The 16,474-nt window shown below is 43.3% G+C and overlaps 1 long non-coding RNA gene across 1 annotated transcript in view; it reads left to right on the top strand.

Annotated features, from left to right (window-relative positions):
• LOC134294060 (uncharacterized) overlaps nucleotides 1-16,474 on the top strand; it is a 395,707-nt gene that overhangs the window by 279,907 nt on the left and 99,326 nt on the right. The window contains exon 2 of the long non-coding RNA XR_010001043.1: nucleotides 4,028-4,091. This is a non-coding gene — a long non-coding RNA (uncharacterized LOC134294060). The remainder of the gene's footprint in view (nucleotides 1-4,027; nucleotides 4,092-16,474) is intronic.

Genomic DNA, 16,474 nt, shown 5'->3' with positions numbered 1-16,474 from the left:
TATTATTAAGAAGGATGTGGAGGGAAAATAATGGTTGGAGTATGAGAAGAAAGGAGCGGGGAAGAGAAAGAAGGAGACAAAGGCATTGCCGTATTTTGTGAACACCAGGTGTGCATGCTGCGCCGGAGTGACATGACAGGCCTGTGTGTTAGACAATATATATTGCATGCTCTGCAAATGAATTAGGAGTAAACTTTGGAAATGTCACACTCTAGACTCTTATCAATATGTATCAACATCCTCAAGCTACTTCTCTGTAGTAAATGTCAGTTGAAAATTTTATGGCTTTTATGGCTTCTCTGCAATTTGTAATAAGCTTTGCGCATGACCCATTATTTTACGAGAGGGGAACAACTGTCAAATGAATACATTTGTAATGTCAGGAGTTCCATTAGAACATGACCGGGGGCTGAAGGCAAGGGTCTGAACAAGCACCACGTTTGCATCTTTTGACCGTGGTTCGGCTGCGGGAAAAAAGGGGGCTGTGTATCTCTTAAATCCCATTACTCTCCTCCTTTTTTGTGTGGCTACCTTTTAAAATTAATAATTTAACTTACATTTCTTATAGCCTCATTATCACTTCGCTATTTCATTAACTAATCATTACGGCTTTGCAGTTTATAGCTTCTTCTTTTTTCCACCCCAACAAAGGAAGAAAGTGTATTAGACGGTTGCTTTGAGTTCCAAAAAGGTGGCTCTGATTTGCACGTTGTGCCCGCAGCCTTGTGGGTTTTTGTCTTTTTTTATCTTTTAAAATATATTTAAAACAGAAGAGATTTTTAATTCTCCCTCCAATGATTCATTTCCTGTGGATTTTTCTTATTAAGCAACGAAGCAATGATATTAAGACCGAGTGTATAAATAATTCCCATAATTCCTGAAGAAGAAGAAAGTGCGATTATTACCCCCCGAATATTGCATTATGAATGGAATGCTGTCAAAAGTTTTAGAAAAGGGCATTAATACAAATTAAGGTCTTAGGAACTCATTATTTTAAAATACATAAAATAAGTCTTAAGTAACTTTGGCCAGGCCCATAAAAAAGCTTTTCATATGCAAAATGGATCGTGTTGTTAGAAGGCATAAAATATTAAATAATACAAATTTGAATCTTTGCAGTTTTTTTGTTAGTCTGAAAAGGAAAAATGAATTTTCATAACCTTCTAAGGTCTGCATAATATCTAGAATAATTTTGACCTCCCAGAATTCCAGTTGCAATGCTGCTATGGTTTAGTTTCTATTTGGATGTGAAAACATTGAAGACAAATATTTATTCTTAATATATATCTTTATTGAGGATTTTACATTATAACAAAAAGAGAGAAAAGAAAAAAAGAAAGAAATGCAAATCACCATATTTCGTAGCGAAAATGGGGAAACACTTTTTTATAGGTAGAAATTAGGAAATAAGAAGAAAGGGAATACACACACTCACACCCATGCGTATATGTATACACATACATACCCATACCCATCCAAACCTATATAGCAGCAGAGTTTTGTGGGGAAGGAGTTGCCAAGCTCCTTCATCGCTATGAGAAGTGCCTAGATTTGAATGGCAACTATGTTGAGAAGTGGTGTTTGGGTGTGGCTTTCAACTGCATATGGTAAATGTTTTCTCCTGTACTTTGTTCATTATTTATTCGAAAACGTAACCTACTTTCTGGATAGCTCTCCTAAAAGAAGTAACTAAATAAATAAATGCTGGATTAGGCAAAATGGCCATCTCACAAATGTATTTCCCTTCTTATCATGCAAAGAGCCAGGACTGATGTGTTCAGTTTGATTACTCTTATGTGCATCCTTGTAGCCCCTTCTATCATTGTTTTTAGGAAAGTATGAATTCACAAAAAAATGCAATTCAATTCATAATAAATCCACAGGACTTATGTTTCAAGAAATATAAATCGCTAAGAAACAAACATGAAGGAGGTATATTGTCTTCAAGGATTCCTGATCAATTCTTAAAAACATGTTGCTGGCTGTTCTGGGAAAGAAGACTAGGAACCTGGGGGACTTTTAAGAAATATTTTGTGTCAATAGGACATGAACGGTTTAAAAAGCCTTAAGGCGAAGGCAGTGAATGCCCACCTTCCTTGTTGAAATCATGTCTCTGATCTGTCTGGACCTTCCCCATGGCAGATAGTTGGCAGACAGGCTACCGGGTGAATTAAAATCATTTTGCAAGTCTAGGTTGAAATGATACGAAATAACAAGAATTCCACTGGTACTCTGAACTAGCCAACTCAAAATTGGAGAGTTTTGCCAGGCTTTTTTCTTTGTACAGTTGAGAGTATTTGTAATTTTAAATCTGACAGCTTCTGAGATGGGGTTGAGCAGGGTAACCAAGCTAATGTGCAGAAATTAGCTATTATAGGTAAGGTCACACAAAACCGTGCGAATTAACCCCCTTGTAAGTGCCGCATAGCACTACATTAGCTTAGATTAGCCGCTGCTGCGAGGAGGTTGTCATTGAATGACGGAGGGAAAAATCGCGCATTGATGTGCCCAGAGACCACCCCACATTTGTGTTTACAGCCGACGAAAGTTTCAAAGACTTGCATCTTCCCTTCTGAAAAAGACGGAGCAATTTCGAAAGCATTATGAGTTGTTATACTTTCATCTCCCTTGTTTTGGAAGCGATTGTTCCTCCGTGTCGTTACTTAAAGACGCTGTTGTGTGTTCGGTTAATGGCCGGAGGGTGAGAGTATTACCACACTGTTCGGAACAAAGCGGAATTATAGGCATCTTTCAATCTGCAAGCATATCGTAATTGTAATAACTGCTCTGAAAACTATAAAACAGACCTGAAAGTGAATTTGTGGAAGAGGAGAGAAAATTGTCCTAGATACGTTTCTGCAATTTATATTTCTCAGCAATTTATTCATGTTGTTGAATTTAGGACTTTCTTGGACCCATAGTATGAGATTTAAACCTCTCCAAGTTCTCAGCCGTGCTGTGATCCAGGCGGATGAAGTGCCTTCCTTTCGAGCAGAATTATATCTGGATTTCTGGCGATCCTCAAATCCAGCCATGTATTAGGTCTTGTACATTCTTGAAATCCTGGGGATGAGAAAGGGAAGAGAGTCCAGATGCTAGACAAACCCCACATAAGAACATAAGAAGAAATAAAAAAAGTTCTGTCTCATCAAATATTCCGTTCTACGAGAGGCCAACGAGTTGTCTATGTGTGAAAACAGTTGATATGGAAGCTTGAAAGTAATGCCTGGGGGCCAACAAAGGAGAGCCTAGATGTTGAATTATTGCTATTATATGGCTCAAACAACCAGGAAATGTCTTTTCAGAATTTCACATCCATCTGAAATTCTGTTGGTTGTGATGAAGAATCAACTTAAAGAGTTGTGAAGATATCTCTAGGCCCTCCAGAGCAGATATATACACGCAAACAGAAGTTGAGTATCCCTTAACCAGAATTCCAAAAAACCAAAATACTCCAAAATCCAAATTGCTAGAAGTGTATCAAGTAGCAGAAATCCATTATATTTTTATTTCAAATTTTGGATCCCCCCCCCCCCCAAATTTCATTTTTGGTAAGATTCTGGAAGATTTGGAGGGAGGGCGTTTTGATTCGTAATTTGAAATCCGAAGTTCCGTTTTCATTTCGGTAAGATTAGCACCAATGGGAAAAATTGCAATTGCTTGTATTCTTGTCATTTTTATGGCTATTGGGATGAAACTTGCCACACTTGTAGGCCAGGTTTATGACTGTTAGCCTGCCAAGTTTCTGAACATTTTCCACTGATGTTTAGGAAAAAATTTTATTGGTGCTTTCATGTCATTGTCGTACACAAAAATCTGCATAAAAAGGAAAATAAACATACAAACAAACCAAAAGTAGCAATGTACTGTGAACCACGTGCTGCCTCCGGCGGAACTAACAAAGGTGAGATAGAAAAGAGAAAGAGCCAGAGAAGAAATAAAAATATATATGAAAAATGTTTAGGAATGTTTAGGAATTTTTTAAAGTTTCTAATATAAAATGTATTTTATTTCAATTTCTCCCCAGGGACAGAAGACGAGTAGGTCTTCAGAAGAGGAGGAGGAGCAGGACAGTGTTCATGAATCTGAGGGTGAGTTGGAATCTGAGGAGGAGATTTTACAAGTATCCACATTTCAGGAGAGGTGAAAGGAAACAAGAGCAGAGATGTCATTCAGCTAGAATAGCTGCCAGAAATGCAGCTGAGTAATTGGGAACTGCCTTAGCAGCTGTGAGGGGACTCAGGGCTATGAAGCAGAAGCAGGTGCAGCCCGCTCTTGCTGGTAACAAACTGACTCTTTGCTCCTCTTGTGCCTGCTTCAAGTCTGCATCTGGGAAACTGCTCCTAAGGATTTATTGCTGTTTCTTTGTCTGAACTAAGACTGCTATTTGATTTGGGAATTTAACAGAGACTAAGAACTGTGTTTGCCCTAAGACTTCCTTGCCTTCTTTTGCATTATTCCACTGAGTGTGCTGTACTTCATGTTTTGCTGAAGTAAAGCAGTTTTCATTTACTTACCACGATGTTTTAAGGCTGTTCTTGAAAGACAAAACAGGACAGTAGGGCATAATTCCTATCAAGTTTCAGAATGTTTTGCTCATCCACTGATTTTTAGCAAATTTTTAAAGTTTTTACAAATAAAATTTCTTTTAAAAATGGATACTCAACCTATATACGCTTACGCTGAATTCTTGGTATCTTCTGGGGTTTCATTTAAACACACACACCAGGGATACCACAAATCTTTACTATTATATGCAGTGGTGTAGTATCCCTTTCATACAAGGGTAAAATCAGGATTTAATTTTTGGAAATGGAGAGAGGGGATGTTTTCAACCTGTGTTTGATTGAATCTATGTACAGTAGATTCTCACTTATCCAACACTTGCTTATCCAACATTCTGGATTATCCAACACACTTTTGTAGTCAATGTTTTCAATATATCGTGATATTTTGGGGTGCTAAATTCATAAATACAGTAATTACTACATAGCATTACTGCGTATTGAACTACTTTTTCTGCCAAATTTGTTGTATAACATGTTTTGGTGCTTAATTTGTAAAATCATAACCTAATTTGATGTTTAATAGGCTTTTCCTTAATGCCTCCTTATTATCCAACATATTCGCTTATCCAACATTCTGCCGGCCCGTTTATGTTGGATAAGTGAGACTCTACTGTATATGGAATCCATGGATATATGTATGTGGTTGGCCTTGGATAATTCACACCCTCTCAGCCTTAGAACAAGACAAATACAAAAACCTTACCAAGAAAACTCCATGAACAATCGTATTCTCATTTATATATAAGCTTGTTCCTTAGGACCTGTCACTTTATATCTGTATTTGATTTTAATTATTCCTTCCTGTGGTGATCTTCTTAAATTGCCATTTTTTTACAATCCACAATATGGAGAGAGACGCTTTCTTGAGTTGAGTTTCTATGAGTTAATTTAAAATTCTACACTGAGGAAGGCAGTCTTTCATATCAAATAGAACTATGATGAGGGATAGAATACATTGCGGACATTTGGGAGAAAAATAAAAAGAGAAGATATTGGCAAAAGCTGCATGTGTTTCTGGAATGTTTATTTTTGCTCTGGTCAATAAGTCATGTCAGTTCAATCCTTCTGGTTGATCAAAAATTTATGACAGCAAACTACAGGGGTCATTGAAATGTGTGTGGTGTGTGCAGTGTATGCCTTTCATTATCTTTCAGTCTCAGCTGTGACAATTCTGTGAAATATCCATATTTACCTTTCTTTCTTTCTTTCTTTCTTTCTTTCTTTCTTTCTTTCTTTCTTTCTTTCTTTCTTTCTTTCTTTCTTTCTTTCTATATGATGTGGAACCTGATTGCAATAAACATGAGTGCTTCTACTCCTGACTTGTGGCTTTGGAGCTTCTGTTCATGCTTATGTAACTTGTTCAGAGTCGACCATGTCTCTCGCCCAGTTTCTATTCTGCACCCAATTAAAATCTGGATTGTGTTTAATTTGTACACAGGAGAAAATGCATCCTGTGTTTATGCCTTGCTTCTGGAGTTCTCCAACCTATCTTAAATGCAAACTATGTTGAGAAGAAAGCCCTTCTGGGCAAAGGAGTATTACCCAGATAGTAAACATGCACAAAACTGGGCTAGAAAGGTGATCTTGGGACCTTCCTTGTGCTCCACTAAAATGTTGTCTCAGTAGAAAAGGATGTGTTTTTGTTTTTGCTTTGGATAAAACTCAGTGTTCTACTGAAAAGTGTTAATTTTCATATGCTGAAAAAAAAAGGCTCAATAGCAGGCCAAACTAAGGTCTATGGGCCGGATGCGGCCCTCCAAGGTCATTTACCTGGCCCTTGTCCTAAACTTTAGACTTAGGGTTGACCTAAGTCTACCTGGTCTTTGGAGGTCTCTTTGCTTATCTATGGTCTTGTGAGCTTGTCTAGCTGGTCTTTGAAGGTCTCTTTGCTTACTTATGGCCTTATGAGACGATCTAGATGGCTTTTGGAGGTCACTTTCCTTACCTATGGTCCTATGAGACCATCTAGATGGCCTTTGGGGGGCCCTTTCCTTACCTATGGTTTTATGAGATTGTCTAGATGGCCTTTGGCGGCCCCTTTCCTTACCTATGGTCTTATGAAACCATCTAGAATGTCTTTGAGGGTGCCTTTCCTTATCTATGGTCTTCTGGTGGCCTGATGAGATCATCTAGATGGCCTTTGAGGGTCCCTTTCCTTCCCTATGGTCTTATGAGATTGTCTTGATAGCCATTGGAGGCCCCTTTCCTTACCTATGGACTTATGAAACCATATAGATGGTCTTTGAGGGTGCCTTTCCTTATCTATGGTCTTCTGGTGGACTAATGAGATCATTTAGATGGCCTTTGAGGGTCCTTTTCCTTAACTATGATCTTCTGATGGCCTGATGAGATCATCTAGATGGCCTTTGGGGGGCCCTTTCCTTACCTATGGTCTTATGAGATTGTCTATATCAGAGGTCCCCAAACTAAGGCCCTCCAAGGTCATCGACCTGGCCTTTGTCCTAAACTTTAGAACTAGGGGTTGACCTAAGTCTGAAACGACTTGAAGGCACACAACAACAACAATCCTAATTTTGGACTATTTCATCATAGTCTGGCCCCCCAGCAGTCTGAGGGACTGTGAATCGACCCTCCACTTATGGGTGGCTTCCATGGGTACATCTTGGGTATCATATAATGAGGCTAGGAAAAAAACTTTTACTTAAGAAATATAAGGAAGGTCAGAAAAACAGCAACACGCTTTTGCACAGGAAGTTAAAGCTCAAACAACAGAGAGAAAAGAGAAAAATCCCTCCCTTTGAAGACCAAAGCAAATGCAGAAGCATCTGTACACTTAACAGGGCACACCTTGTCATATTAAAAGACTCTCTTTCCAAATGGTTTATTGTTATCTATTGATTGAGACAAATGGAGTCCGAAATGGGCTGAAGTGCATCACTTGCCATTATATACAAAGCCGCTTTGAACTAACGCAATGTTTTTAGGATTTTGTTTGTTAATATTCTAGATGGAAACATACACATCTTTATCTGCTATAATTAACGATCATTCAGTTGGGATTAAATGTATGTACAGTTTTTATTGATGAGCAAATATTTTACTCTCTTCTATACTGTATCCTTACTACTTCCGTGACCTTCTTTGTCTTGCTGGTTGGTACATTACAATTGAGATTTTATTGTTATTTTCTTGTCAAAGAATTCTACTTGTCAACTGATTAGCTTGGGTAAAAGAGAGTTCTTCCATCCTCACAGCAATCAGCCTTCTTTGTTGATCATTTTGCTTGCATGTACCCTTTTGATTCATTATTTAGCGTGTTGTTATAAAGTGTTATGTGGGAACAGAAAGAATGTTTGAAAAGTTGTTTCAAAACGTCTCGAGAATGCCTGATGATGTGATGACCCATGGGCCTTGTAGTCCTGCTCAGGACATTGTAATTCCTGATGAAGATGAAAACTTGGGTTTTTTACCTTCCCAGTCTGAACTGGATTCCTCTCAGCCAGATCTTTCCCAGGCAGATCTGGGAACCTTGCACCTGCAAGAAAGTTGTCTCCCAGAAGTATGTCAAACAAGCCCAGAGCCTACTTCTCCCGTATTCTTGCGCCGGGAGTTTTGTAAACAACAGAGAAGTTTGGATTCAGCTTCGCGCAGGAGTGCGAGGATTGCAGCTAAGAATGTGGCCAATTAAGACTGCTTCTCGTGAGAATCTTTGGGGAGTCTCACATCTGGTCTCAGAGTTAGCTTTCGGTTCTGATTCCCAGAGAACTGCTTCGGCGGGAAAGCTAGACTCTATTTAGGTGTTTTACCCGCGTAGTAACTTCGCGGAGTCAATTCGTCAGCCTACGGAGCGAGTTGTGTCTGGACAGCGCGCTCCGATTCAAGCCTCGCTCCTGCTCAAGCCTCGCCTTGCTATCCAGCCTTCGCCTTGCTTCCCAGCCTTGTTTATCTACGGACTTTGCCTTGTTTCCCAGGATCAATCCTTGCCTTGTTCCACGGATTTATCAAGTTATTCCACGGACCTTGTTCTTGTTCTTAGTTACCTTGTTCCACGTTCAAGCCTTGTTTCAAGTATCAAGTTATTTCCTAGCCTCGCTCAAGTTTCATGGACTAAAGGACCTTGTCATCTCCCCTCACTTTGCTTGGCAAAGTGAGTGTTTCGGTTATTGGATTACAACTTTGGACCTTAATATTTCTTATTGGACATTGCTTTTTTGGACTAATTCTGACCTTTCCTGAAAGGTCTAATTCTGGACTATTTTCTACACTTGTTTTTATTAACTTTATATATTCCTTCAATAAAGATATTAGATAGATTCTGGCCTCTGTGTATGGTTATTGGTGCTCTGCAGCCTGGGTCGTGACAGTTTGACTCCGCCGACCTAAGCACCAATTAACCTCGGCCAGAATGTCTACCGGAGTCGTACCTGGGCCGAGCGGCCAGCCGATTACCTACACCATGGACAAGGAAGAGGTGGACCGAATCCGTGATAAGCTCAATGCACAGGATGGAGAAATAAGGGGTTTGAAGGAACGCGGAGTTCGTCTTCCGGCCATGGCGTTGCCAACCAAGTTTACTGGAGAAGCTTCTAAGGTTCATGTCTTCCGTCGCCAATGTCAAGCTTATCTAGAGGCCCGTGCTGCCGAGTTTCCCCAAGAAGACATCAAAGTGGCATGGGTTTACAGTCTTCTAGACGGGCCAGCGGCCAGCTGGGCGACGGCACTGTTCGACCAAGCCTCTCCACACCTAAGATCAGCGCAACACTTCTTGGACCACCTCAAGGAGACTTGGGGAATCGAGGACAATTTGGAGGCAGCCGGTCACAAACTCCGTCGCCTTTTCCAAGGAGACAGACCTATGTCTCAGTATATAGCCGAGTTCCGAGTGCTGGCCCACAACACCGGCTGGAACGATGTAGCCCTCAGGGGACAATTCCGGGAGGGTCTCAACATTGAAATGCTGGAAGAAATCTCCAAGGTGGATCCTCCCCAGACCCTCGAGGCACTCATTGATCAATGTTTACGGGCTGAAGTCATGATTGCCAACAGGAAACAGTGGGTTCGAGGCCAGGGCAGTAGAGCCGGGGCAAAACCCCCCGCTCCCGCCAGCGTTCAGCCACGTCCGGTGTGGAGACCCCCACCGCCAACCCCATACCCCAGAGGAGGCGAGGAGGTGCCGATGCAGTTGGGCAATGTGCGTCCCAGACTAGATGCCGCCGAGAAGGCCCGTCGTCAACGCTTAAACCTCTGCTGGTACTGCGGGAACGGGGGCCACTTCGCCAGAGAGTGCCCAGCCAAAGGGAAGCCTGCCGCCCGTCTTGCGGCGGCGTCCTCCACGGAGACGAAGGCGACTGAGCCGACTGGCACACAGCCGGCGGGGGAAGCCAACGACCGGGTGTAGAGAGGCTCGCCAACCCGGTCAAAAAATCCATCCAAGAGCCGCCAACCGGGGTCCTGTTCCTTCTCGTGGTCACATTATGGTCAGCAAAAAGGGGACCCGTCATGATCCACGCCATGATAGACTCTGGAGCGACCAACAATTTCATCGATAGAGAGTATGCCGACTCTCTGGGATTACAATATCATGATTTCAAGAATGCCCGTGTGGTGCAAGCCATAGACGGCCGTCCCCTCAAGACGGGCCCCGTAAGTCAGTGGTCGGAACCCACCAGGATGTGGATAAGGGAACATATGGAAGAGATTTCCTTCTTTGTTACCGAGGTCCCCCATTTCCCTGTGATTTTGGGAATTCCATGGCTGACTCTCCACGACCCTAACATCTCCTGGTCCAACAGAGAACTGCAGTTTGCTTCACCGTACTGCCAAAACCATTGCCTCGTAGCCAAGGTATGCCATGCCACAGACACCGAGCCCATCATCACCTTGCCAAAGAAGTACTCCGAGTATTGGGATGTATTCAATGAGAAAGAAGCCGAAAAATTACCCCCACATAGACCTTATGACTGTGCCATTGACTTGGTGGAGGGGGCCCCGATCCCGCGAGGGCATCTCTACTCCCTGACTGAACCAGAGCAAGAAGCTCTCAGGGAATTCCTAGAGACAAACCTTCGCAAGGGATTCATCAGACCCTCTCAATCCCCAGCCGCCTCCCCAGTGATGTTTGTGAAGAAGAAGTCAGGGGAACTACGCTTGGTGGTGGACTACAGAGCATTGAACAATATCACCAAGCGGAACAGCTATCCCCTGCCCTTAATCTCGGATCTACTGGATCGACTTCGAGGAGCCAAGGTTTACACCAAGCTGGATCTTCGGGGGGCTTACAACTTAGTTCGCATCAGGGAAGGGGACGAGTGGAAGACCGCCTTCCAGACCAAATTCGGATTATTTGAGTCCCGAGTTATGAATTTCGGTTTATGCGGAGCCCCCGCAACGTTCCAGCATTTTGTCAATGACATTTTTCAGGACTATCTAGACAGGTTCTTGATAATCTACCTGGACGATTTTTTGGTGTTTTCCAGATCACAATCAGAACATGAGAACCACGTCAAAATGGTGTTACAACGATTGCGGGATCATGGACTTTATGCCAAGCTGGAAAAATGCGCTTTTGATCTACAAGAGGTAGATTTCCTTGGTTACCGCATCTCGCCTCTAGGGCTTTCCATGGATCCAGCCAAAGTTTCAGCAGTATTGGAATGGCGGGCGCCAACTAACAAGAAAGAGGTGCAGCGTTTCTTGGGGTTCGCGAACTACTACCGCAAGTTCATTCCAGATTTTGCCCGCTGGTCCGACCCCATCACTAGCTGCATCCGTGGAAAGCAGCCTTTCCGCTGGACTGATCAAGCAGAGAAAGGGTTCCAGCAACTAAAGAAACTATTCACCTCCCAGCCAATTCTACAGCACCCAAATCCTGGAACCCCTTTTGTGGTGCAAGCGGACGCCTCTGATGTGGCAATTGGGGCTGTACTCTTACAACCGGTGGGAGATCACCTCCACCCCTGTGCCTTTTATTCTCGTCAACTAACCACACCAGAGAGGAATTACACCATTTGGGAAAAAGAACTACTGGCCATAAAGGCAGCCTTTGAAACTTGGAGACATTGGCTAGAAGGGGCCAAATTTCCCATTGAAGTCCACACTGATCATCGTAATCTAGAACATCTAAGAACTGCCCGCAAACTAAATCAGAGGCAGCAACGTTGGGCTTTATTCTTTGAACGTTTCAACTTCCAGATCCATTATGTGACCCCAGCCCAAACCAAGCAAGCAGACGCCCTGTCACGTAAACCGGAATACGCTGCAGGACGCAAGGAGACCTTTGAATCCCAACTGCTACAACCTGAGAACTTTGCCACGCTCACGGTGGGGAACACCAAATCCATTCCCATTGGTTCAACTTCCCCTACTCCAGGACCCATCTGTGCTCAAGAAATCAGGGCTAGTCAGCAAGCAGATGCCTGGGCGCAGGACCAACTTCGCCAAGGTCTGCATTTCCCCTTTTCGCTTAAAGATGGGCTGCTCTGCTATAGAAATCATGTTTATATCCCACCCGGACCGGGCAGGGAAAAAGCGCTTCGTCTGTGTCATGACTGCAAACCAGCAGGACACTTCGGACTATTTAAAACTATGCATTTGATCCTAAGGGATTTTTGGTGGCCCAAGATCCGCAAGGATGTGGAAAAATATGTCAACACCTGCCCAGTATGCCAGCGCTCCAAGATACGAAGGGAGAAGCCCTCAGGGCTTTTACACCCCCTTCCTACCCCATCTCGCCCATGGGAAATAATTTCCGCGGATTTCATCACTGACCTACCACCTTCTTGTGGATTCACCACGATCTTAGTGGTGGTGGACCTTTTCACCAAGTTAGCCCATTTCATTCCCTGCGAAGGCCTCCCCACGGCCAAGGAAACTGCGGATCTATTTCTTCAACATGTTTTCAGACTACATGGATTGCCCAAGAGTTTAGTCACAGACCGTGGATCTCAATTCACCTCTCGTTTTTGGAAGGCACTACAAAAACTATTGGGCATAGACTCTCGCTTATCTTCAGCTCATCATCCCCAAACAGATGGGCAAACGGAGCGCACCAATGCCACTTTGGAGCAGTATCTTCGCTGTTATGTAAACTATCAACAGGACAATTGGGCTTCTCTGTTACCACTGTCTGAGTTTGCCTACAACAATGGAGTTCAAGCTTCTACAAAAGAAACGCCGTTCTTTGCAAACTACGGCTTCCATCCACGTTTCTTCCCCCCTGTCATTGAAACTTCAGAGGTTCCCGCAGCAGAGGATTGGCTGCAGGAACTCACAGCGGTGCAACAACTTTTGCTCCAGCAACTGGACCAAGCCAAGGAGGACTATAAACGCCACGCTGACAAACTTCGCCAGCCGGGCCCCGAAATCAAGGTAGGAGATCGGGTTTTCCTGTCCACTCGCTTTCTGCCCTCCCACCGCCCTTGCCGGAAGTTAGATGCCCGTTTCATTGGTCCCTATCCAGTGGTGGCGCAATTTAACCCCGTGACTTTCAAACTCCAACTTCCGCGTTCAATGCGCATTCACCCAGTGTTTCACCGTTCCCTGCTCCTTCCGGCGGATGGTGTGCGACCTGATACAGACCAACCGGCCCCCCCTCCTGTTTTGATGAATGGGGAGGAGGAGTTCGAGGTTGAGGACATTTTGGATTCTCGCTTTCACCGCCGCCGCCTACAATATCTCATTGACTGGGTGGGTTTTGGCCCGGAGGAACGCTCTTGGGAAGACGCCTCCACAGTCCATGCTCCTGATCTAACCCGTCGCTTTCATCAGACCTATCCCACCAAACCACGACCTCGCGCCTCGGGGAGAGGGCCCCAGTTTGGGAGGGGCCTTGAGGAGGGGGATAGTGTGATGACCCATGGGCCTTGTAGTCCTGCTCAGGACATTGTAATTCCTGATGAAGATGAAAACTTGGGTTTTTTACCTTCCCAGTCTGAACTGGATTCCTCTCAGCCAGATCTTTCCCAGGCAGATCTGGGAACCTTGCACCTGCAAGAAAGTTGTCTCCCAGAAGTATGTCAAACAAGCCCAGAGCCTACTTCTCCCGTATTCTTGCGCCGGGAGTTTTGTAAACAACAGAGAAGTTTGGATTCAGCTTCGCGCAGGAGTGCGAGGATTGCAGCTAAGAATGTGGCCAATTAAGACTGCTTCTCGTGAGAATCTTTGGGGAGTCTCACATCTGGTCTCAGAGTTAGCTTTCGGTTCTGATTCCCAGAGAACTGCTTCGGCGGGAAAGCTAGACTCTATTTAGGTGTTTTACCCGCGTAGTAACTTCGCGGAGTCAATTCGTCAGCCTACGGAGCGAGTTGTGTCTGGACAGCGCGCTCCGATTCAAGCCTCGCTCCTGCTCAAGCCTCGCCTTGCTATCCAGCCTTCGCCTTGCTTCCCAGCCTTGTTTATCTACGGACTTTGCCTTGTTTCCCAGGATCAATCCTTGCCTTGTTCCACGGATTTATCAAGTTATTCCACGGACCTTGTTCTTGTTCTTAGTTACCTTGTTCCACGTTCAAGCCTTGTTTCAAGTATCAAGTTATTTCCTAGCCTCGCTCAAGTTTCATGGACTAAAGGACCTTGTCATCTCCCCTCACTTTGCTTGGCAAAGTGAGTGTTTCGGTTATTGGATTACAACTTTGGACCTTAATATTTCTTATTGGACATTGCTTTTTTGGACTAATTCTGACCTTTCCTGAAAGGTCTAATTCTGGACTATTTTCTACACTTGTTTTTATTAACTTTATATATTCCTTCAATAAAGATATTAGATAGATTCTGGCCTCTGTGTATGGTTATTGGTGCTCTGCAGCCTGGGTCGTGACAGATGAGAAGGATCTGGACCGACAAGGATCTTTTCAGTTCGTGACTTATACGGCACAAAATTAGCATGTGATTGTTTTGCAGCCTTTCCTATACAAAAAATAATAGTTGTTATCTCATACATAGATAATCCTGTTTCATGGGCAGAAAGTGTTGTAATTGGGGGCCTATTCTGCACAGAATTCTCATATTGGTGACTTTCATAGAAGAAATTATTTTTCTACAGAGGAAATTGCATTTTCTTTGAAAATCTGGACAAAAAATGGAGCATAAATCCAATAAATGAACTATGCAAATGAAGACTTCATTTACCTTCTATACACTGGCACATGTCTGAACTTGAAAAGCTGACTTTAACCCAAGACATGTTGATAGAGTTGGTTGGTATCAGAATTCAGTTAAAATGAAAAGTTTTTTTACAAGATGACACACTTTAATATAAACATTTTCTGTAATTTTCACAGCAAGGCTCTTTTTTTGGTTGAGGAATTTGACCTCTCTGAATTTTATGTGTTGTTGAAGGCTTTCATGGCCGGGATCACAGGGTTGTTGTATGTTTTCCGGGCTGTATGGACATGTTCCAGAAGTATTCTCTCCTGACGTCAGGAGAGAATATTTCTGGAACATGTCCATACAGCCTGGAAAACATACAACAACTCTCTGAATTCTGATAGCAACCAACTTAATCCACATATTTCAGTTTAAGACAGTGGTTCCCAACCTGGGGTCTGTGGACCACCAGTGGTCCCCAAGAACTAAATTATGGTTCACAGCCTCAAAATTACTACACCATTGCAACGAGAGTGACTGGTCTCGTGAAATCCTCTTATACTGCTGAGATAACGGGGATGTTGGGAGTGGAGGCTCTAACTACCCATGAAAGGCGTGACACGAAGCCTCCTGACTGCTGCTTCTCCTCCTCCTCCCTCCCCCTGAGTGGAGCCGTTCCATGTGGTGCCTGGAAGTGGGGGCACCTTGGGGCCTTCATTTTTAGGCTTCTTCCTGGGGTTATTTGGGGTGCTGATTCAGAAAATTGCATTGGATAGACCACATCAGCTCTACATTATTAAATATAGATTTCTGTGGATGAGCAGATGGTGACTATTGGATGGCATATGTTCTGTATCAGAAACTAGAACTGATGTGGTCTATCCAACAAAATGTTCTGAATCAACACCCCAAAGAACCAAACCAGTCCTGATCTCATTAGGGAGGGAGTTCCATAGATGGGGGGCCACCACTGAGAAGGCTCGGTCTTTCGTCCCCACCAATTGTGCTTGCGAAGGTGGTGGGATCGAGAACAGGACCTCCTCCAACGATATTAAACTGTGAGGCGGATGGTGCTGGATGGTGAACAAAAGGTCTCACTGATCAACAGAAGACCTATAATGGTCAACAAATGACTTTAATGGGCAACAGAAGGTCTATAGTAATCAACAAAAGGCTTTAAAGGTCAACAGAAGGCCGCAATGGTCAACAGAAGGCCTATAATGGTCAAAAAATGACTTTAATGGGCAACAGAAGGTCTATAGTAATCAACAAAAGGCTTTAAAGGTCAACAGAAGGCCTATAATGGGAAGCAGAAGGCTTTGATGGTGAACAAAAGGCCTATAATGGGCAACAAATGGCTTTAATGGTCAACGGAAGGTCTATAGTCATTAACAAAAAGCTTTAATGGTCAACAGAAGACCTATAGTGGTCAATGGAAGGCTTAAATGATCAACAAAACACCTCAATGGTCAACGGAGGGCCTATAATGGTCAATGGAAGGCTTAAATGGTCAACAAATGGCTTTAATGGTCAACAGAAGGTCTATAGTCATCAGCAAAAGACTTTAATGGTCAACTTTTAATGGTTCCCTGGTCAAGTGGTTCCAAAAAAAAGATTGGAAACCACTGGTTTAAGGTGAGAATTGGATTTTAGTTGTCCCTCAGTTACAGAGATATACTACCTACTAACCTCAAATGTTATTTTTAGTGAAAGAACTTGAAGTTGTGGTTTATTTGTCTGCAAGTACATCCCAATTATCCCAAAGATTTGAGAAACCGAATTGTTAAACTTAAGTGGGAACAATACATTTGCACCAGGTAAAGAAACTGAACTTTTGGCTTTACCCTAGACGAAAACCATTTTAA

Source organism: Anolis carolinensis, unplaced genomic scaffold (genome assembly GCF_035594765.1).
Source record: "Anolis carolinensis isolate JA03-04 unplaced genomic scaffold, rAnoCar3.1.pri scaffold_12, whole genome shotgun sequence".
Lineage (NCBI taxonomy): Eukaryota > Metazoa > Chordata > Lepidosauria > Squamata > Dactyloidae > Anolis > Anolis carolinensis.
Note: the sequence above shows the minus strand (reverse complement) of the source record. Positions and strands in the feature narration are given on the sequence as shown.